Genomic DNA, 12,025 nt, shown 5'->3' with positions numbered 1-12,025 from the left:
CCAATATGAGTAACAGATACAAAGAGGATCACAGAACGATGAATCTCCTTGATCTCTGCCTCCCCTGCAGTTCTCTGGAAGACAAGCATGGTACTCTGCTCATCACTGTATGGAGTGCTGTAGAGTGAGATTTCGTTTTGGGATTTAGTGCCTGGCACATGTAAATATTTGCTGAGTAAATGAACAAATAAATGGCAACAACCAAACTGGGAATTGGCATATCTTTTTTGTCTAAATTCACACTCTTGTTTGATCGATCCTTTCATTTACTTGCCAAAGTTATCTTCCTGTTTGCAACATAATCTCAAGGGAAAAAAAGGAGAACAAGTAATCCGAAAAATCATGTGAATTAAGGTCAAATATGTTCACTCGAAGAATTATGAAGTGATTAGTAGTCAGTTTAATTTACTTGAATTGGAGAGGTTCATGAAGAACAGCGAAAGGTTAAAAACAAAGAAATTTTCCAGAGAAAAAGAATTCACCTTTCATTCCCAGATCAGACACCAGCTTGCTGACAGAACCTAACCACCTTCCCCTATGACCAGATCCTTTCGTGCAGTCCTCCTCTCGCACAAAGACAGGAGCAAACAGAAATGACTAAAGGTTCTAGGAAGGAACTAGCAAAAGCTGCTCTGGATTAGAGATGCTGTCGTGAAAGAGCTACATCAGACACCCCAATGGTCAGACCCCAGTTGACCCCACCGAAGATGCAGTGAGTACCGTTGGAGCACAGTCGGTCTAGAGCAGAGAGAGGCTGGCAAACTGCAGCCTTCCGCCTGTTTCTGAGCTAAGAATGGGTCCTACATTTTTAAATCGTTGAAAGGAATCAAAAGAAGCCTGCAAATTATTTGCAATTCAAATTTCAGAGTCTATAAATAAAGTTTTATTGGAACACAGCCACAGCCATTCATTTACATCTCGTGTCTGGCTGCTTTTGGGCTACAATGGGAGAGTTGAGAGGTGGTCACAAATAGCATGACCTGCAAAGTCTAAAATATAGACTATCTGACCTTTTATTGAAATGGTTGGCTGCTTTCTGGTCTAGAGAGTTGTTAGTTCTCCTTTTGGAGGGGATGTTATTAGGGAAAGAAGGTGCTTTCGGGTAGACTGGAAGCAAGGGGTAGGAATCCAATCCTCCCAGAAGATGGGGAGTCCAAGGGGCAAAGCAACAGCTGCATGGAGTATGGCCAGGCCTTTTGGGGGGCAGTGGGGCTTTGCCCTGGAGGAGGCGCCAAAAAGGAGGTGAGACTCAGCCACACTCAATCTGGCACACAGGCTGGGCCAATGAACATGGATGGAGAAAGCTGGCCACCATCACCTCAAGATGTTCTCACTGGCCATACCTAAGGATGGGTAAAGGGGTGATGAAGATAAGCAAAACAAAGCATAACGCCTATAAAAAATAATCTGTTGTGATGAGCCCTGGGTGTTGTATGTAATTGCTGAATTACTAAATTGTACACCAGAAACTAATATTACACCGTATGTTAACTAACTGGCATTTAAATAAAAACTTAAAGGGGCGCCTGGGTGGCTCAGTTGGTTAAGTGTCTGCCTTCGGCTCAGGTAATGATCTCAGGGTCCTGGGACTGAGACCCGCATCGGGCTCCCTGCTCAACGGGAGTCTGCTTCTCCCTCTCCCTCTGCTCCTCCCCACTGCTCATGTTCTCTCTCTCTCTCTTTCAAATAAATAAATAAAATCTTTTAAAATAAATAAATAAAAACTTAAAAAAATTAAAAAATTAAAAATCCTATTTATTTATTTATTTATTTATAAAATTTTATTTATTTATTTGACAGAGAGAGAGACACAGCGAGAGAGGGAACACAAGCAGGGGGAGTGGGGGAGGGAGAAGCAGGCTTCCCGCGGAGCAGGGAGCCCGATGCGGGGCTCGATCCCAGGACCCTGGGATCATGACCTGAGCCGAAGGCAGACGCTTAATGACTGAGCCACCCAGGCGCCCCTAAAAATCCTATTTTAAAGAAAAGAATCTGCTACGTAGCATAAAAAAAACCATGTTGTCTTTATGAAGAAGAAACATTCACATTTGAAAGACACCAAATAAAGTGAAAAATAAATTTTGTAGAACATTCATTCTGTACTCTCAATGAAGTTTGAGACAACACAGAACGAAATCCTGAAGATTTATCTTCACAGAAGTTAATTAAACCCAAATTAGTGAGAAGCCATTTAAGTGGTTTCCCATTTAACTATTAATTGCTATCTTGGTGAAGAGATGAGGGGTTCTGATCTCAAAGACTTGGCTCTGAACACCAAATCCACCATATTCTTGCTGTATGACCTTGAACAACTTCATACTCAAAGTCTCATTTCCATCACCTCTAAAACAGGGTTATTCTAAAACTTACAAGAAAAAATACACATAAGATGCCCAGCGTACCGCCTGTCACATGGCAAGTGTGTGGTATTTACCTGCTTCCTATCTTCTTTCAGGTATAGCCCTGTTTACCTTCCCACCCTCCTGTCCTAATACTCAGCCATCCACCATGCCAATTACAGCTATACGAAAAAGGCTGCTGCAGAGGTAGGTCTCTCCTGACTTTGCATTTTCGGCTTTCTTTGGGTAGATTACACTTTTTAACATTGAGCCCTTTTCTAATCGCACTGATAAATTGGTATTCACTCGAAAAAATGTTTAATTCATTAGTGAATTTTGTAGCCATCCTTAATCCCTTGGGCAGAATTATACAGGCACAACCTTTTGTGCATAAATCTATTATTATAAGTCTTAGTGTATTCTCTGTTAACATGTGTCTTTCCCAGGAGGCTATATCTTGAGCAGCTTCATTGATATGATGTGATATCAAAATGACCCACTATAGTCTCATGGAGAAGACAAACGTGTAACACACACAGATGTACATGTGCACGCACGTGCGTGCGCACACACACACACACATCCCACATACATTTCTGCCTGCCTATTACTGGCTTAGCAGTGGAGACCACACCTGAGTCTTTTGACTCTTGTTGAACAGACAACACCTCCTTCATGCCAACTGCAACCTGAGTGTAACAGTGACTTCAGAAACGCTTGGTGCACAAGGCATCTGTTATTTGTTGAAAGAATAAATGAAGAATGAACACAAGAAGAATGCAAAAGCAAACCCGGTAAGGATCTGGTATATAAAAAATGAACACTTAGCACATTCTCGGGGGCACCGACTGCTTAATTATCCTGGAAATCCATCTGGAAATATGCACAAAATAGTATACATCTCTTTATCTTACTGATTTGGGCAAATCAACTTCAGGAGTAGTTCTCAATGATGATCTTCCCCACTTCTCGAACATCTACTATGTGCCAGACTCTGGTGGGTACAGCCTCAAGGTCAGCCATTTCTAGCCTTATTTTTTTCAGAGGAGGAAGTTAAAGGTGAGCAAAGAGTAGGAAGTTTTTTCTTGACTAATGTCACACAGACAGTAGAAACTTAAGTATATCAAATTCCAGGCATTTCCATAAAACAAACTAAGCTTGGTGTCTACTTTGTTGAAAGAGGCTCTTAACAGAATACTTGCTGTATAAATAGTCAATCAGTGGTGGTTATTGTTACTACTCTTATTATAACCCAACAAAAGGGAAACAGTTTATCACTATGGAATGTTATATTGTGAAACTTATATTATGCTTTGTTTGCTATAAGAAGTATGGAATTTAGTCTACCATAAGGATATGTGTCTATAAACGCAGAATATAAAAAACTATGATAGACCTCATTAACATTACAGGCAATTTCATGCAGAATAAATAAATATTGGAAGACACTATGGTGAAAATAAGATTGTGTGATTGTAGCTAACTTACTTGAAGCTCATCAATTTATTTGAGAAAAGGGCGAACTTGCTTGAGTTCAAATTTTATGTTTTAAAAGAAGCAGACATGTCTACATTTTTATGAGTGGTGGTAACATCTCAGACTTCTCCGCATTTGAAATCTCACTTTTTCTGTCAGCAAGAGAATGCTTCTGTTGTTTTATTAAGAGCTGTTTGTTTGTCTATTTATTTTGCTATTGGAAATGGAATAATTTAGAGGCAGATTTTAAAAAACACACAAATTACTGAAGCTAAGTTCTCTCTGGAACGGAGTCATTTAAAACCACCCACTCTACTTAAAAGAGACAATTTACCCTAACATTTGCCAATTAGCATAAGCAATCAACACACCAATGCTGACCCCTGCACTCAGAGGATTTATATATATCTCATACGGAGAGTGCACTGTTTTAGCAGAACCACATCAAAGATAATGACCAAAGTCATTACCCAGAAAAGGGAGACAATATTTGACAAGAGCAGTAGTTGAGGCTCAAAAACATGTTGATCTGTGCTCAGACAGGACTGGAAAGCTAACTCTGCCAGAGGATATCCAGCTCACAGCTCATCTGCGTCTCCAACTTTTTCATCCGAAGGAAGTTCTAACCTGTGTCCCTTACTAACGAGGCAACTGGTGTTCTCTTATTCTCATTGCATTACAACAGAACAAAGCCACAAAAATTTAAAGAAATCTGTTTAATCAAAAGCATCTTCAATGAAAGAAAGTACAAAAAAAGTGACCTTGATTGTATAACAATGAAACCTGGTCATGTGGGAATCAGAAGCAGCTCCTTCTGTGTGAGTGGGTGGCTTTTCGCCCATACAATGATTATGCCCAGAGATCCACAGCTGATGTATACACGGTTTGAGCACCCTAATGGTTATGCCCAGGGCACACTGTGATATTCTGGATGAAAATACACATTTTAGCTAGGTTTCTCACTATCTAAAGGATAATCTGATGGGTATTTCTCTTTCTCTGTTAAGACTCTAAAATTAATTTTTGCAAGAATTAACTATTTTAATAACTGCATTGGACAGCTACAGTGTTAAGGTAGGAAATAATAAATCAAAAAGAATGATAGCCTTGGTAAAAAAGGCTCAGGCATAACCAAAGTAGGAGGTAGATTTCTAAGTTTGTTTTAAATTGCTACTGGGTAGGTTTATATGTGTTTACATCTGTAATGAGGCAACTGTCACTTCATGTTTATATTTATTGGCTATTAAACTTTAAAGACCAGTGGTACTGAAAATTAACTTCTATGCTTATTCTATGTTTGCTTTCCTGATGTTCCAATTAGTCTTCCGTATTAATTTTAAGTAAGGACTGTTAAATTAACTAGGCAAAAATCAGGAGACCTTTTTTCTTATGTAATTTACAAAACAGAGACAACAGCTTCTAACTCTGAAATCTGAAATCTAACTCCAATATTATCCGATTGGGTTGAGACATCCATTTGGCAGGCTGTGGATAAAGAGCTCTCTTATGAATCAAGAATGTCGTGATGGGAGACAAGCGGCTGAGCCTTTTGATGGAGGGGTGCTGTGGAAGTTAGCTAATGCAGAGAGGCGGTCGAAAGTTAGGGCAAAGGGCCAACAGAGAGAAGGTGGGAAGCACTTTCTATTGACATCTTCCTGAAAAGAGAAAAAATAAAAAAAAAAAACCTTTCAGAGACTCTCATCACCGTATGTGATCACATTGAAGATGAGAGCTATTAAATTAAACGAAGAGATACTTGGAAAAACCCTCCCAAAAGGCTATGGTACAATCTAGAATCTCATTACTTTAACCATTCCATGGTCCTCCTCTTCTTCTTTTCTTCCTCTGCCTCTCCTCCTCCTCCTTCTCTTCTTTCTCCCTGTCCTTTTTAGCAGGAGCATTATCACAGACAGCATTACTCATGTGCCTACTTTGTGCCAAGCACTTTGATGGGTACTTTACATGTGGATTTGTTTTCTTTCTACAATCTTCCCAAACTGTTGCTATTGGTATTTCAAAGAAGCTGAGGTTCTTACAGACTGAATCTCACAGCCAAAGAACCATGAGTGGGCAAAGGCAGAAACCAAGCCTAATCTAACCTAATTTAACTGATTTATGAAGAAAAGTAAGATTCCTGTGAGTAGAGCTCTGTGTAAATGCAGAACTCACTGCAACATTGAAGACCCTGAGCATATAAGGAATTACGATGTGGGTTTGGGGTGGGGGGATGAAACTGGGAACTGAATTAAGTTATCCTTCAGAACCTAACTCCATATCAGAGAGCTTCTCGATTAAACATTCTTAAATCACAGCAATAGAATAAGTACTTAAGGAACAAATGGGATTAATGTCTGAATTTTCATATTAAAAGGGACCGTGATCCTGTGCCAATGTGCCAGTTAATTTATGGATGATAAAAGGGAAGAAAAAGAATTGCTATTAGACCAAGAGGTGTCTAGACTGGAGGAGTGGCTAAAGGGGTATTTCTTTACCGAACTGCAACAAAATTAGCAATCTATAAATTCAGTCATTTGATTGATATCTGCTAGGGATTCCAGAGATAAAGCCCAAGGAAAGCAAACTTAAAAGTCATCTTTGAAGCCTAAGAAAGAAAAGGAAAGGGGGAAAAAAACCCTTAATTATGATCTTAAAACCTAATGGAACACACTACTGGAATGCTGAAGCTTTCTACCAGAATAGATCAACAGAGGCAAAATATGCATTTATTTCTAAATGGGAATGGCTTCCTTGCAAATTCTACATGCTGTCTGCTAGAGTACAGGCTCACTTTCCACTACAGAGAAGCCAGTGCCCCAGTGATTCTGACACCTGCAAAGGCCTTGGTTTCCTGGAAGCACAGTAAGAAGGAAGGCAGCCAAGAGAACACAAAAATTAACGTTGGGGTTTTCTCTTTCCACCTTACCAGGCTGGATATTTAGATGGTTATCATCATGAATGCCTTTGGACACTTTCCTAGTTTTGTCTTGAAAGGAAGTGATTTATGACTCAGAAATCGCACAGCTACCTCCCATGAATATTACAGTTTTCAAAAAAGATGATGGTTTACTAGTATTTTGGGTAAAGAGTTGTGTCAGGTATATTTTGGAGTCAGAATATTTACAAATCTAACAAATGCTCCTTAGTCCTTGGAAGTGATAACGCTTCTTAATGTCAGCGCCCAGGGAAAGACAAATGGGTAAGCATTCCTTAGTGCTGATATTCAGCATTCTCTTGACTAAGTAAGGAAGACTAGAGCAAACGTTTAGGGCAATAGGATACTGTGCTCTTAGGACAGAAGGAGGACGTCCTCATGGCTTAAAGTGGCAGCAAGGTTTGCTTAAGGCAAAATGCATTGAGGATTTCAGCGTGTGGCTTCACGCAACTGTCTCTTGGCGCAAGGCCCCTCTCTATCCAACACATTTAAGGAAGGAAAGTATCATTCTAAATGTGGATAAAAGGAGGGACTTCCACTACATTAGAGAAAATAGGTTTCCAGGCCATGTACAAAGTGATATCAAGGACAGGATTAAGATACAAAGGACAAGCAAGAGTCTTAAAGTATACAGGTATATGGTGCATATGATTAAGCTGCTCTCAAGCTATGTGTTTTATACAATGAACACACTTATTCAGATTATTAACCTCTGGGCAGGGATCTACTGGATTCCATAAGCATACAGCTTCCTGATGGACGCAGGAACACGCTGGCTAGCAGCCTTACACCAGGGCCAGTCAGCGGAATGTACCCTTTACACATTGCCTTCTTCCCCCCAGTCATAGCTCCTGAGTATTAATCCTGAAGCTGTGCTCTCCATCTCAGTAGAGATTGCTTGCCATAGGAAAATGATGGCTTTAGCCAAGAGAAAACTAGTAACCATGTCCTCCAGCTGGAATATCTAACTAAATGGTTGAGATTGAAAGGAGAGCATTCAAGCCACAGGCTTCCTCAAATACTCTGCACTGTGGGAATTGGAAAACCAAAGCCAAAGTGAGAATTTCAGTACTTAAACTCGACACCATGAGGATAAGCCATGTGAGTCCAGTGTTAGTCCTGCCTCCTGGACTCCGAGTGTAGAGTGGAATCAGGAGCAACAGACTGAAGATGGCCATGCCAAGACTCAGGCCTAGTAGGAGTTATGATGGAGTCTCAGCAGTCCTTCATGTGTGCAGCAGGCTTGCAGCTTGAAAACAATGCACATTGTTCACCCAGCATGCTTCAAATTGTCAATCTGCTCCATCAACAATTCCAGGCTAGGTAGCACCTCTCTGGGTCAAGGTCAAGCTGCAGCCGCCTGTACCCAAAGGCCCAGGTGATAGCCAGCTTCACAGTCCTCCCCTCTACCCAGGCCTAACCTGTGACCATGCTCTCAACAGCCACAGACCTCCATGAGGCTGACCCATGGTGTTAGGGAATACGCCTCAGAAGTATCGACAGCAGCTCCAGGCCAGAAACCTGCTGAGAGAGATCCCCAAGCAGAAAAACAAATGTAGGGATGAGCGGGAAAAATAATCTTCCCAGTAAGAAAGGTTACTTAAGCCTAAACCAAAGCCAAGGGCAACATAGAAGCCTGAAGAATTGCCTGACAAGAACGTGAAAATGTTTTCACAAGTCAGATCCCACACTAAGTGTGGGTCTGGGGTGCTAGAAACACAGGGCCCAAAGAGGGAAGAAGAAATGTAAAGGACTTAAAATATATACTAGATGGAAAATAAAGGTATCTTAAGTAAGACCTGGTGATGGGCACCACTCAAATTTCTCAACTTGGTAACATGGCAGCAATATGATGAACTCTCCCTTTTGGAGAGAACAGATAAGATGCATTAAAGAGCTTTTTGCCCCAGATATGCTGAGTGCATAATGCCAATATTAACCATTAGAAGATTGCTCCCAATCGAGTTTAAGTCCACAGCATGCAGACTCTGGACCACTGGCCCTGATGGACGGACATCCTCGTCAATTCCAATTTTATTCTGTCCATCCTCCTCCCCTCAACAAGTACTTGGTGCTGAATGAATTCCATCACTGAGGTTCTCATAAAGGTACAATCATTTGGTGGAAGAAAGTTGTAGAAGGAGTCCAGGCTGCACATGCTAAGAGATGCGTCTACATGGTGAGCTGCATGAAAGCAGAGGCTCTTCCTCACCCCTGCATCTCCAGCGCCTAGCACAGTACCTGATGCATACTTGAATATTTTCTAATGCGTGTGCATCCTTACAGAAAGACAGGATCTTCAAAGTAAGCCATTACTCAAGCTCAGCAGCCACCAGCAGTGGTACTCTATAGGGCCTTACCACAACCACAGATTATTATTTTTATTATACACTGCTATTTATTGAGGTTCTCCCATGGACTAGGTCAAATGCTAATTGTTCCAAATATGGACTGCATCATTTAATCCTTCTTACTACCTTGAAAAGTTATATTAGCCCCATTTTACAGATGAGGAAACTGGTAATTCATACTTAGGTTGGATTATGCCAAATTTCATTTACCTTCCACCATACAATAACTTAAATTTTTGTTTATTTTCTGTTTCAGGAACTGTCCCTGAAACCAGAAACGATAAGGTAGACTTCTACAGACGAGAGGTGATTGCTAATTCTGGCTTCAGCATGTAGTCATGTGATAGTAATCTAGTCTGGGATCCATTTCCCAAACTATCATGGGATAAAATAGAGTAATATACATGTGAAAATGCTTTGAAAGTTAAAGACCTATCATTGCAAATCAGTGTGTGTGTGTGTGTTTGCCTAAAATGAACACCCCATTCTGACACACATATAATGGTGAAGAAAGGAAGCAGGGGACCTCCGACTACCTAGCGAGCACTGTTGAGTCAGCTCACACTCAATGGGCCAGCAGAGGTGGCAGCCAGATTAGCCTCATCACTGATGTGCCCATTTCCCATCATGGAAAATTTGGCTTAGTTATGGGAGCCTGAGTATGTTTTATTACCATGTTCACACAAAAATTGAGAAATAAAAGGAATAGAATGCTTTTCTATTCTAAAAACTTGGAAAAATTTGACCTTTTGTTTCCTCCCGCAATGGAGAATGAGAATGAGAATAGTTCAAAATATGTTATTTCTTTTTTTTTTTTTTTTAAAGATTTTATTTATTTATTTGAGAGAGAGAGAATGAGAGACAGAGCACATGAGAGGGAGGAGGGTCAGAGGGAGAAGCAGACTCCCTGCCGAGCAGGGAGCCCGATGCGGGACTCGATCCCGGGACTCCAGGATCATGACCTGAGCCGAAGGCAGTCGCTTAACCAACTGAGCCACCCAGGCGCCCCTCAAAATATGTTATTTCTATCAGAGTGCTCAGAATAGTTAAAGGATGCTCCAGAATTATTCAAGGTTTTAATTAGGGGCATTTTGAAAAAAAAAAATTCATGAAACTAATGAACTAGAGTGAAAATCAACTTAAAAACATAAATAACACTTTGGGGCACCTGGGTGGCTCAGTTGGTTAAGTGTCTGCCTTGGGCTCAGGTCATGATCCTGGAGGTCCTGGGATCGAGCCCCATGTCAGGCTCCTGCTCAGCTGGGAGTCTGCTTCTCCCTCTCCCTTTCCCCCTCTCCCCTTCTTGTGCTCTCAAACTCTGTCTCTCTCAAATATATAAATAAATAAGACCTTTTAAAAAAAAAACAAAAAAACATAAATAATATTTTAATAGAACCTGCTTTAGTCATTTTTGTTCTCATATTCTTAAGAGGTGATTATGCTTAAATTTGTAGCAAGGATTATATTAAACTTCACCACACAGTCTTCTCTCTTAATTACATTGTTTAAGCATATTTTTTTAATTTTATTTTAATTCCAATTAGTTAACGTACAGTGTTATACTAGTTTCACGTATACGCTATAGTGATTCAACAATTTCATACATCACCTGGTGCTCATCACAACAAGTGCACCCCTCAATTCCCATCACCCATCCTCCCACCCAACTCCACTTCAGTAATTGTTGGCTACAATTAAGAGTCTATTTCTTAATTTGTCTCTCTCTCCCTCTCCCTCTTTTTCCTTTGCCTGTTGTTTTGCTTCTTAAATTCCACGTGAGTGAAATCATATGGTATTTGTCTTTCTCTAACTAACTTATTTCGCTTAGCATAATACTCTCTAGTTCCATCTATGCCATTGCAAATGGCCAGATTTCATTCTTTTTCGTGGCTGAGTAATATTCCATTGTATACATATGCCACATCTTCTTTATTGATTCATTAATCGATAAACACTTGGGCTGCTTTCATATCTTGATTATTGTAAATAATGCTGCTATAAACATAGGGGTGCATGTATCCCTTTGAATTAGTGTTTTTGTATTCTTTGGGTAAACAGTAGTGCAACTGCTAGATTGTAGGGTAGATCTATTTTTAACTTGTTGAGGAACCTCCATACTGTCTTCCACAGTGGCTGCACCAATTTGCATTCCCACAAACAGTGCACAAGGGTACCTTTTCTCCACATCCTCACCAATATTTGTTGTTTCTTTTTTTGATTCTAGCTATTTTGACAGGTGTGAGGTGATATCTCATTGTGGTTTTAATTCACATTTCCCTGATGATGAGTGATGTTGAGCATCTTTTCATGTACCTGTTGGCCATCCGGATGTCTTCTTTGCAGAAATGTCAATTCATGTCTTCTGCCCATTTTTAATTGGATTATTTTTTGGGTGTTGAGTTTTGTAAGTTCTTTATACATGTTGGATACTAACCCTTTATTGCATATTTCATTTGTAAATATCTTCTCCCATTCCATAGGTTTGCCTTTTAGTTTTGTCAATTGTTTCCTTTGCTGTAGAGAAACTTTTTATTTTGATGTACTCCCAATAGTTTATTTTTAATTTGTTTCCCTTGTCTCAGGAGGCATATCTAGAAAGAAGTTGCTATGGTCAATGTCAAAGAGGTTACTGCCAGTGTTACAGGATTTTTATGGTTTTAGGTCTCACACTTAGCTCTTTAATCCATTTTGAATTTATTTTTGTGTATGGTGTAAGAAAGTGGTCCAGTTTATTTCTTTTGCAATGTTGCTGTCCAGTTTTCCCAACACCATTTGTTGACCAGACTGTCCTTTTCCCATTGGATATTCTTTCTTGTTTTGTTGAAGACTGACCATACAGCTGTGGGTTTATTTCTGGGTTTTCTATTCTGTTCTATTGATCTATGTGTCTATTTTTGTACCCTATAATATTGTTTTGAATACTAAAG

At 40.0% G+C, this 12,025-nt stretch overlaps 1 protein-coding gene across 2 annotated transcripts in view; it reads right to left on the bottom strand.

Annotated features, from left to right (window-relative positions):
* CHRM3 (cholinergic receptor muscarinic 3) overlaps positions 1-12,025 on the bottom strand; it is a 471,578-nt gene that overhangs the window by 338,166 nt on the left and 121,387 nt on the right. The window lies entirely within an intron of this gene.

The sequence above is a fragment of the Phoca vitulina genome, unplaced genomic scaffold, assembly GCF_004348235.1.
Source record: "Phoca vitulina isolate PV1807 unplaced genomic scaffold, GSC_HSeal_1.0 scaffold43, whole genome shotgun sequence".
NCBI lineage: Eukaryota > Metazoa > Chordata > Mammalia > Carnivora > Phocidae > Phoca > Phoca vitulina.
The sequence above is the reverse complement of the archived record's forward strand: the minus strand, read 5'-3'. Positions and strand labels throughout refer to the sequence as shown.